Source organism: Lissotriton vulgaris, chromosome 1_1, assembly GCF_964263255.1.
Source record: "Lissotriton vulgaris chromosome 1_1, aLisVul1.2, whole genome shotgun sequence".
In the NCBI taxonomy this organism is placed as follows: domain Eukaryota; kingdom Metazoa; phylum Chordata; class Amphibia; order Caudata; family Salamandridae; genus Lissotriton; species Lissotriton vulgaris.
This window is the reverse complement of record NC_141685.1, coordinates 1,550,129,833-1,550,142,076: the sequence shown is the minus strand read 5'-3', so window position 1 is coordinate 1,550,142,076 and position 12,244 is coordinate 1,550,129,833.

Below are 12,244 nucleotides of genomic sequence, written 5' to 3'. Positions count from 1 at the left end.
ACCGCCATGCGGGCGGTGGCGATACGCCTGACATCCTTCCCCGCCCCCCACCTATTTCCCCTGCCATATTACTATGCCGGGGGGGACCACGGCGGACGGAAAGCCCGTTCGCCGCTTTTCCGCCCGGTCAAGGAGTTGACCTGGCGGAAAAGCGTTTCACATGGTGGCGGTGTCTGTTAGACACCGCCATCCATATTAGGGTGTTTGCGGTGAAATGCTTTTCCGTGCACGCAGGAATGTCTTGTGGGTGCCCGCTGCGGGCCCCCAGGGACTTCGGGGGGGATAGGGGGTGCACTTCACTGTACAACGTGGCAGGCAAACGCGGTGCCGTCACGTTGTGCATTGAAGTGCACAATGTGCATTTTTAGCATTGCGGCGGGATCCACCGCCCTTATGGCGGGCGGTCCTGTTTTACATCGGGACGGCATCCGAATGTGCCCCTTTGTTCCAACTGTGCATGCATGCATTGCTTTGCAGAATGTTCAAACCTGTTCAATATCTCAACTTGGCTCCTTTTGCAGTATTCTTAAATTTAAATTCACCTAAGATGCTGAGTGATGGCCAAGAAGGTTTATTGTCCCCGTCACAAAAAGGTAAGGAGCTCCTCTTCTATGGAAAACCTTCAATTACAAGCACAGAAGTTAGGTCTGGTGCAGATTAAATGCCAGCTGTTCCCAATGTAGCTGACATATTGGAAAGATTTTTGTAATCCTGATGAGATTTTCTTAGCACTGAATTCTGTCCCAGCATGTTCATGCAAATGGCCCATGTTGGAATTGAAAAAATAAATATAACATATCTCATGTTGGAAGGCAGTTTGTCTTCTCCTGATGTCTAATGGTCACTAGTCCTTGTCACCATAACGTGCTGGCTACATGTGTTGGGCAGGCATGACACGTGTAAGAAATGTTTGAAAGCAGGTAGGCTTCACCCAGTTCTAAAAGGCCTGTTTTTCGGGCACTCAGAGATGCCTATAAGGTCGTGAGTATAAACTGCAGCAGCAGGAGTCAGGACTCCTCAAACCTTCCAGCCAGGTTAAGTTCTTTCTTATCAGGCTCTCTGCCTTGAGATTGGTTGAAGCAGTTTTCTGTATGGTGAATCCAACTGTTAGTGGTGAATCTTCTTAAGCGAATCAAGTTAGAGTTGGTGCACGTCCTTCTTATTTTTTGCAAGACCATGATCCAGTTTATGTCCGAGTTAGACATTTCTGCTAAAAGTAAACCACCATTGCTTTGTTCTTCAATTTTAGAAAATAGCAGGAATGATCTTGGCCTCCGATCGATTTTCTCTCACTTGTTCAAGGAAAACGTTTATTCTGGGGAAAGGAAATTGAGCACCAGGATACATTTGCTTCTAATTGTTTATATGTTTCAAAAATCACTTTTGAAACAAATCAAAAAATCCATGTTGACTAATGATTTATATTTTCCTTAATCATTAATATGGCATTTATCTATGTCACAAACATTGTAACAAAGGAAAAGGTTTTTGAAAATATGCAAGTTTAATTGTGCAGACTTACTTTTAACATAGCATAGAAATTATTGTTACCCTTTTTAAATGTAAGCATTGGCACAAATAACATTTTAAATTCCTCTATTCTGGGTGTTAGTATGTGCCCTATGACCTCACAGTCGAATCCAGGAGGGAGATCGGCCTATGCTTTTTGGGAGAGCTTTATCTCCTTTTTTGAAGGTGTCAATTATAACAGAGCTCTTCCAAGAGGGCGGGGTCCCACACTGGCAATCGCATTATAACATTGGTAAGTAGCAATGCCCATATGTGTAGATGGTCACAGAACAGTTTATGGGAGACCCCATCTGGTCCCAGTGCCTTACCCTTGCTGCTTCCATCACAACCCTTTCCACTTCCCCTAATTAAAAAACAAAGGGCCACTGTGAAAATTAGGCTCCCCAGCACTATTTTACCATGAGACATAGTCTGGTTTGAATATATGGCAGAATAATAGCTAAGACCCTTCATGTATTTGAATGTCCGTGGAGGGGTCAGAAGATTCACAGATGTATGGTTCATTTATTATCTTCTAAAGGGTCCTATTGTATTTTAAAGCACTAGCCTCGACCAGTGCCTTCTTATAGATTTCTTTCTAACTTCAAAGGACTTCTTGTACTGTGTTCTGGCATTTTTAATTAATGTTGCCTCTCTGGGTTTCATATGCAAAACTTTATGCAACTGAGCTGAGCTGTGGTAAAATTAAAGTGAAGTAAAAACACATTTCCCTTCAGAAAGATTATTGGGTTATCAGTTTTTTTATGAAATGAAACACACACCGGTGTCAACATGATATACCCCATTAAGCATAGGCCAGGGGGCCGAAACACTGAGGTGGCAACATAAGCCTTAACAGTAACAAGCATAGATCGTGATAAGCTACTTTAAAGATGTTGTTACTGTTTGCGGAGAAAGTTGGGCAACCCTGATGTATGGTTCCTCAAAGACCGCCAGTGACAGTGATTTTTTTGTGTGTAATTGTGATGTACTGATAGGGGGAGTACTTGTTCTCCTGAGGAAGTTGTTCAAATTTCGATTCCCCCGAAACGCGCTGACACTCTACATTTACCAACTTGCTGTAACTTCCAGAAACAATAAATGTTAATTGAGATAACACATAGAGGTCGATTCCGATTCGGTAAAATCCCCTACGAATCGCGGTACGGAGCATTTTTCCCGTACGAATTGTACACCTTCAACGTCCCCGTACGTAGGATGAAGTACGATCCAAACCCAAAGCAGATCTCTGTACGAATCGTACGAAAGACCATGCGACTTAAAAATATGTACAAATCGCATTCGGAACAAGCAGTACGCCACGTCCGTACGGATTGAAGCAGCTTTTCACGAACCATCAAGTATGATTCGTTACAACAACACTCCGTATGACTCTTTTTCTACAGGAGTTTAAAACGTCCGTAAAAACATATTTCGACTCGAACCGTGTGCAAAACGGACCCCCCCCCCCCCGGTATGCGTGTGCACCCCATGATTGCAGGGGTACGGTGCGTAGGGGTACGGTGCATAGGGGTACGGTGCATAGGGGTATGGTACATGGATGTATGGTGCATGGGTGTACGGTGCATAGGTGTACGGTGCATCGGGGTATGGTGCATAGAGGTACAGAGCATAGGGGTATGGTGCCTACCCCCATGATTGCAGGGATATTGTGCGCATGTGAATGTGTGGTTCTCCATATGAATTGCTCATACGACGTTTTCTGTACAAATCACATTCTAGTTCCCCGGTCCGGATCGTACTTGTCGGGTCGTACAGCATGTTTACGATTCGTATGGTTCACCGTGAGGGTCCTGTATCGTACGGATTTTTCCTTGCTTTTCGTACGGTTTGCACACCTTCGTACAGATTCTTTTCCTACGGATCGTACTACGCGAATCCGACGGATTAGTACGATTCATACGGAAACGGCTACGAATACAAGTCGTCGTACGGATTTGTTTCCCGAATCGGAATCAACCCAATAATGTATCAGACATATTATATAGAGCAGACGGTAGTGACTAAATGTCAAAGATTGATTGATTAAATAGATAAGTGTTTGTGGTCTTATGTTTCTCCTGTTTCATATTTGTTTGGGGTATGTTTTTCTCAAATATGTTTTGCGTTGCATTTTAATATGTCATTGTACAATGAGGGTCTAATGATTTTAATGTGATTGTGAGGTTTTATTTATTAATTTTTAATCTGTGTGGGTGTGAAGAAGTATTCTATGTATGGTGTCCATGAAATATCTTATAAAACTTGAAGGTTATCGTACTGTTGTGATACTAGTCTGACTATTGGTTTTTGCTTGTTCCTGAGGTGTGGCTAGTGAAAGGGGTGTAGTAAGAGGTGAGCTGATAACCCAGTAATTTTTTTTTAGGGGAAATTTGTTTTCATTGCTACTTAACAGTGCCCCATCACCTTGTGTATGTGGCCCTCTCTCGTTCTTTAACACAATTAGGGGCAAACCAGCACCTCGTTTGAGTGCTGGATGCTTGAGTATTGCAACACAGGAACTGTATAATATAAGTAGTAATAACTGACAAATCTGTTGTAAGCTCAGCTGGCTCTGCAGAGGCATCTAAATATATGTCCACCTCTGCCTTAGTCTCGCACAAAATGGGCGGTAGGAATGTAGTGTGATACATTTTATCCCACCTAATGTAATAATCATTTTGTGTTGCCAAACGTGGCTGAAAGCCTCTTATGGGAGATAATTTAGTCATACTCCCAATGCCCATCCAACACGTTAACAATGCATGATCACTATACCCTGTGAAATAAGTCTCAAAGCCCTCCACGATGGCACTAATATCATCTGAAATCAAGATGTAATCAATTGTTGAAGAGAGTGCCTTTCTAACAAAAGTGATAACTAAGTCACCCTCCTCATCCCCATAGTTATCAGACATCCTAAGAAATAGCTTAATTATTAAAGTATTCAAAGCACATCAATAGTCATCATGTTTGAAGTGCACCAGGCGTTCCCCTTGAGAATGTAAAATACTGCAAACTGGTTTAGCAAGCAGGAGAAATTGATAGGCATTAAAGTCTCCTGCCCACAATATCCTCAATAGTTTGTGGTAATCAATGGATGCAGTCTGGATAGCCAGACCCAATCCCAATACCACCTGAGCCCTCTGTCTGTAAAAACAATTTTTAAACAAAATAATTTTAAGTAGGCCCCAATTCTCACCCACCTCCAAGAGGAGGAAGAAGGGTGAGTCGTTTATGTATTTTATTACTTTCTCTGGGAACAAATTCACAATATAGGTGGCTTAGCCACCTTTTTCCCTCCCGGCGGCTCCCATGTTTCCAGTAAGCATTAAAATGGAAACCTGAGACCATCTCCTGCTAATCCGGTAGTTCTATCTTCTGTCTTAAATCTGTGATGTTCGACAGGAGAATCCTCATCCTTTGGTTATTATAATAATGGCTACCACACACAAGACTCTCTTTGAGGGGGCTCCCCATATACCATAGTTGGCATCCCTGTGGACAAAAGGGTTGTACCTTGCTCTGGGACCATTGTGCTGATATCAATTAGTATTTTAAATTGAAATATTTTAGACTTAATAATCAAACTGTAAAAAGCTTATGAAAGTATGATAGTATGATTTTTACTGCTATTGGTCAAATAAATATCATTTTTATTTTATTTTAATCTTTTCTCTTTATAGTTTGAATCCATACATGACACAAGTAAAATCAGCGATACTACAAAATGCTAATGAAAGGTATGCTGATGCAGACAGAAACAGAATCCTGACTGTTTGGGATCCATCCTCGAAATGAGGAAAGCTTTTTATTTCATAATCTCATGATAAAATACTATAGTTTATTTTAACTGCCAAAAACCCATGTTCTTTTTTCAAAATATAAGTTTGCCTCCATACAATTTAGATTTATAGGAGTGTTTGTCGACATAGTTCCAAATCTTTCATAGTTTAAAACGAGGAGGAATATATTTACTCTGGGTAAGTCCTGTTTACCATAAGTATTCAAAAAAGTAAATGAAAATAATACATTTAGGTGCCGATTATGATGTTTTATTTATTTTATTTGAAAGGTTTTGTATAGCGCGAACATTGGTTGGAAAACCTCTGACCGCTAGTCAGAAGTTTTCCGACCGACACAGTCGGCTTACGGTCCGACTGCCTGACTACAATGTCGGTGGTCAGAACGTAAACCGGCAGGTCATGCCAACTCAGTTCCGACCAGCTCTCGGAGTCATCAAGCCTGTTGGAACTGAGTCGAAATCCCTATGGACGGTGTTTCCACCATTGGGATTACAATGTAGGTTTCCCACAGCTTTTCCATTGCAGCCTTTCTGACATGGAAAGGCTGTCGGGAAGTGACTTTGGGGCCCCTATCAGGGCCCCTTTGCCTCTGAGGCCTACGGTTGGTTGCCAAGGGGTTGCCTAGGGTACCCTCTTTAAATCCTTGCACTGTGGGCAGGCACCTCACGGGGTGCCTGCCACAGGGTGCAGGGTTTTACACACACACACATTTCTCTATAGGAGCCAGTTTTACGGCCGTAACACAAGCTACAATAAAGAACAGTGAGTATCCGACCTCACAGTGTTCCGTCGCATCGTAATTGGACAGTCGAAACCGCTGACCTGAGGTCGGTCAGTCCCGAGTCCGAGATGGTGTCGATCGGAGGCAACTCCGCCGACATCGTAATCAGGCCCTAAATGTTAACATATTAAGCATTAATGACTTGGAATAAACAAGATAATCTGTAAAATGTTCAGCCTCAAGTTGAGACATGCTAAGTTTACCTTTGACTGGTGGTATTCATTCTTAGACAACCTAAAAAAGAGCTATGTAGGCTTTGTGCCATGCACAGTACATTTCCTTCCTGCTTTATACTGGTATATTAAACAAGGCTGCAGGATAGGTGAAGAAATATTGGATATGACAAGGGAGGGCAAGGGGGTTGGAAGAAACAAGTAGGGATTGAGATGTAGCTCCCATAAAGAGACCAAAAACATCAAAGCAAGGACTAGGTGGGCATCTTGAATCCTGAAAAAATGAAAAACACAAAAACCCAAACAACAAAGGGGCAGGCGACTGAAGCCAATTACAGCTTCACATCCTGGATGCATCCTACCCTTTCTGCTATATTAACAAGAGCCTCTCCTCAAAAAAGTAAGACCTTGGGTAAATGGCAGGACTATTTTTTTAAGTTAAGTAAAGGGTTTGGGTAAGGGGGCAAGCAGAGTGGTGATTTCAGTCATTGCAATAGCGTGTTTTTTGGGGTCTATCGTACATTTAAATACTTAAACTGGTCCGTAACCCTCAGGATACCTATGTTTATGAAATGCTTATGGAAGTAGATTGTCAGTCAAATGAGGTGTCGTTCAAATCTTATACATATTTGTATTTTTCTTAATTAACTGTTAGGTAGACATTTGATTTAAGAAACAATTAATTCAAACATGCTTTCTTAATTTGGGCCCTGCTCTTTTCTTCACCTTTTGGTGTAATTCCACTAGATCAATCCATTTATAATAACACCTGCCACTGAAGATATAGCTCAATTATCATTCAAATTAATTCCACAGCAATGGAGCCCATCAGAAATAGTAATGTTTATGAGGTAAATTTATTAGATCGCCAATGTAGCCAGGAAATGTTTAATGATAAAACAGAAGGAAATACAAGGCAGAGTCTCAAAGTCATTTACTGATGTAAATCCTTTAAGTTATAATGGGGGTCAATAGTTGGCAATGGTTTGCACCTTTGTCCAAGTTGGGACCCTTCTTCCTAGTCAGGCAAAGGGAGATACACTTCTAAAATAACCCCTGCTCACCCCTTGGTAGCTTGGCACGAGCAGATAGTCTCATCTCAGAGGCAACGTGTAATGCATTTGTGCACACAAACAGTAATACAGTGAAAACACTACAAATGGACACCACACCAGTTTAGAAAAATAAGTAATCTTTATCTAAACCAAAAATCCACAATATATTACTTAAAATGTAATCCTTAGAAGGCAAAAACAGTTCTGTCCATAGCAAACTATGGATGCAACAATTTGAGCACAAAGCATCTTGAATGCCGTTACAATCGTAAACAAAACCAGCTGCGGGGGAGATGATGATTTGGTTCCTTATGCTCAGGAAATGTGATGCGTTAGTTCCTTACTTCAGGAGAGGTGATGCATCGGTTACTTACTACCTCGCAGAGGAGGTGAACCGTCAGTTTCTCACTGTGTGGGGAGGTGATGCGTCAGATTCTTACGGTGGCCCCGGCGTTCTTGTAGACTTGGTGTCCCAGTGCGATGCATAAGATTCAGGGATTGATCACTGGCAGAATATCGATGGACTGAATATCAACCTACAAGAATATCGAGAACAGAATATCGATGGACAGAATATCAACATCCTATCTCTACAAAGGTAAGTAAAACATATTGAAAGCAAAATATCGGTGTTTAAAATATCGTTGTTTAAAATATTGTTTTTTAAAATGTCTTAAAAATAATTTTAAATTATTTAAATAATAAATATAAATAATACAAACATAGTTAGAATTATTTAAAAAAGATAAAAATGATAAATATTAAATGCAAAGTACAAAAATAAACATACATATTTTCTTTATATATATATATTAAATAAATGATATTAATACATCATAATTTTATTCAATTATAAAATGTTAGAAAGTAATTACAATTATAAATACACACACACACACACACACACACACATATATATGCATATATATATATATATATATATATTAGAGGGGACTGTTCACTACATAGACCAGCATGCAGTGGAACTGCCTGACTCGGCATCCACCAGGTGGCATAAATGAAAAGGGGGGGCCCTTGGCCCCCCCGTCCGCATGGCGGTGCGGCGATCCCTTCTCCCCTTGCCTGCCAGTGGTGTGGGGGCGTGATCTCCGGCGCCCAATGGTTACGCGGGAGGTGTGCGCCACACCACCGGTCGGCCGACGCCCAATCCCTGACCCAGGAGGCGCAATCTTGGTGCAGTCTTCTGGGTCAAGAGGGCGGGCATCGAGGGGTGAGGGGAGGGAGCGGCCCGCCCTCTCCCCGCGTCCTTGGGAATAAAGGAGGGGGAGCGCTCAGTTGGCCCTTCTTGTCGCCAGACGCTCCCCCACACTGGTCTTGCCCCGCGCTCGGGCCTCCGTATTTTCTGTTTTATCTTTCAGGTCAAGGATTGCAGCTAGGAGTGTGGGGTAGCGCGACGTTGGAAGCAGACAGACGGAGAGTTGATCACAAAGACCGAAGCGGTCACGCGGTATACCGGTGTACAGTGGATCTGTAGAGCACAGGACACGCAAGGCATCGACAGTTAGAGGTGAGCGGGGGGCTTGCATTTCATCGCTTTGTGTGGCCGCCGGGTGGGTCTACGTTAGAGTTTGGCCACCCCTAACACTCGGAATAGCCGGTGTTGCGGTCACAGTTGCGTGGTGCTCATAGCCCCCTGCGCATCCTACGTCTCGTGAAGGTGCAGGGCGCACGGGTTGGGAATCCGAGCAGTTGTGAATCGATCAATAGTCAAAATGCCGGGAGCCAAGGGCGCTAAGGGGTCTAAAATGGAGTTGATGTTGCAGGCCATGATGCATAAAATGAATGCCATGGATAAGAGATTGAATAAGGTTGATGGCCTAGAGGCTTGTATGATGGAAAGGATGGATGATATCGCAGGCCCACACGGTAGACCCAAGCGGCAGATTGAGGGGGATTCCGACACCTCGCCAAAAAAGGGCAAGTCCAAAAGACCAAGGCGCAGTGCTTCCGTTCATGCTCCTGTGGCGGAGCCCACTACCCCGGAGCCGGTACTCCCGGCTCCCATGGCACCGGCTCCCGCCTTGCCAGCAGGGGCCACTCCTGCCCCAGTTGGCCCACTCCGTTGCCTCCCGTGCCGGCACCCATGGCGCCCCCCCCCGCCGGTGGTGCCGACAGCAGTACCGGATTACGCACCTCAGATCCCCCCCGAGTTTACAGCGCAGATAGCGGCTATACTTCCTTGGCTGCAGAAGGGGCGTATGATGCCCTCAACGCTGGACCATGCTGCTGAGGCGGTCAATATGGTGGAAAAGATTAGGGCGGGAACAGTTGCGAGTGCGGCTGCGGCCTCTGTTTCTCCTTCTTCTGCAGGTTTAGATTCCGCTCGACCGAATGGAAACGACGCGGGACCGGCCCCGGTGCCCAGGTAATGGTAAGGAGGTAGCACTGCCTCTTTTAGGGGACGGTACGATCCCGTCTAGGAGCGAAGATTTAGCTCAACATGTTTCTCGGGCGGTGAAAGAGATGATTTAGGCGGGAAAGTACATATATATTTTCTCTTTGCTAATAGACAATAGGGAAATGGAAAATGCCAAAAGTCTAAAAGAAGGGATGCATCCTAGTGAATGGAGATTACAATGTGCGAACTTTAGGGTGGAGGAAACTGCGCAATTGGATCAGGGCCTTCTCTATCCTTACGGCTATCACTGTTGAGCGCTCTCCAAATGTGCATGCGGCAACGGCTTGCTATCAGAGCAGGATTGTAGGTTGGAGCAAACAGTATTCTGGGGACGCATGGAAGGAATATGATGTTAATTTCAGGAAAGCGAAGGAATTCGACTTGTTGTTATCATGGGACAAGGTGGACTCGCTGTCGTGGCAGAAACAGTTCGCAGGGAGCACGGCCCCTGCCCAAGCCGTGAGCGTAGCCAGTGTGTTCCCCGCAAAAACCCAGCAGCCCTTTCGTGCGGCGCCGGGGAATGAGTTCCCAGGGAAGAATAGGGGAGGCGGCGGGGAAAGGAAGGGTGTGTGTTGGGACTTTAATAAACATTCCTGTACAAGGCCGGCCGGCACATGTCGATTCAGGCATGCATGCGCAATCTGTGGTCACACCTCCCATCCCGAGACAACATGCAGAACTAGAAGTGGTAACCAGGGTCAGAAAGGGGGAAAGAAACCAGAGTAGTGCTGGATGCACGGTTAGCCTCTCCCCCGTTAATGTCCTAGCAATGATCCCATGGTTGAATAGATACCCAGACCACGCTGCAGCTGCTTTACTACAGGAAGGTTTCTCCTTAGGTTTCCGGATCCCGGCTGGGGGATACCCAGGCAGTGCGCACTGTAGGAATCAGTTATCAGTACAACATAATCCTGCAGTAGTTATGGCTATGATTCAAAAGGAACTGTCTTTGGGCAGGATAGCGGGCCATTCCAGGATGTTCCAGTGCCCAATGTTGTGTGTTCAACATTAGGCGTAGTCCCCAAGAAAGAGAAGGGTGGGTTTAGACTGATCCACAACTTATCGGCACTGAGAGGGGCGTCCTTGAATGATGCGATAGACGAAGGAATTTGTAGTGTGAAATATGCTTCCTTCGACCAAGCAGTTGAGTCATTGCGGGGGTTGGGGCGGGGCACTCTCATGGCCAAATTGGATATTGAATCCGCCTTTCGTCTGTTGCCGGTGCATCCTTTGGACCACCACTTACTTGGTTTTGCTTTTGAAGAAAAGTTTTACATGGACAAATGCATGCCGATGGGTTGCTCGATCTCTTGTGCGTACTTTGAGACTTTTAGCTCTTTTTTGGAGTGGGTCATGAGACAGGCCACGGGCCATGGGCCACAAACAGGCCATGCATTATTTGGACGACTTCCTTTTCCTGGGAGCGGCGGGGACTCAGGAGTGTGCCTGGGCATTGCAGGAATTTTGCGTGCTCATGCGGGCTTTCGGGGTTCCGCTAGCGCGCGGGAAGACGGTTGGCCAGACCACCTGTTTAGAGTTCTTGGGTATCGAGATTGATTCATTGGAAGGGTGCTTTAGGTTACCTAAAGACAAAGTATTGAAGTTCAGGGCGGCCTTGCGCCAGTGCCTCCTAAAGGAGAAGGTTACCTTGCAGCAGCTGCAGGAGACGGTGGGTCAACTGAACTTTGCATTGCGAGTTCTCTCGGCCCCTTCTCTCGGTCGATTGCCCAAGCTATGAAGGGTTTGAGAGAGAAACATCATCGCACTAGACTGTCAGCTGAGGATATGCGGATATGGACGGCATTCCTGGAGGATTTCAATGGCAGGGTAGTGTGGCCGGGCCCCCCCATGACATCAGCAGAGTTGGGTTTATGGACAGACGCTGCTGGTAGCGTGGGCTTCGGCGCCATCCTGGGAACCAAGTTGGTCGCCCAGAAGTGGCCGGAGGAATGGGGGTCATGGGGATTGACCGCCAACATTGGATTGGATTGGATTCCTGGAGTTATTCCCGATATGGGTAGCACTGATGGTCTGGCCAGAGCACCTTATCAATCAGTCAGTGGTGTTCTAGTCGGACAACATGAGCGTGGTAGAATGCATTAACCAGCAAGCAGCATGGTGTCCATTCATACTATGCTTGGTAAAGGAGATTGTACTACAATGTTTAAAATGGAATGTGACTTTCAGGGCCAAACATGTACCAGGCGTTCTCAATAATGCAGCTGATGCCCTTTCTCGCTTTAAAATGCAGGTGTTCAGGGAACAGCTTCCAGCAGCAGACCCATCGCCAGCACCTTTCCCGGTTGCTCTCTGGCAGATTGGTGCCCCAGACTACCGTACCTCGTGGCATCTAGCTTAGCTCCCAGGACCAAGACAGCATACGAAGGGGCGCTCTTGTCTTACTGTACTTTCTTAGGGCACAGTTGGGAGGCTAGCTGGGCACAGGAGGACAGTTTTGTTGCATACCTAGAGTTGATGCATAAGGAAGGGCGCTCTGTGGC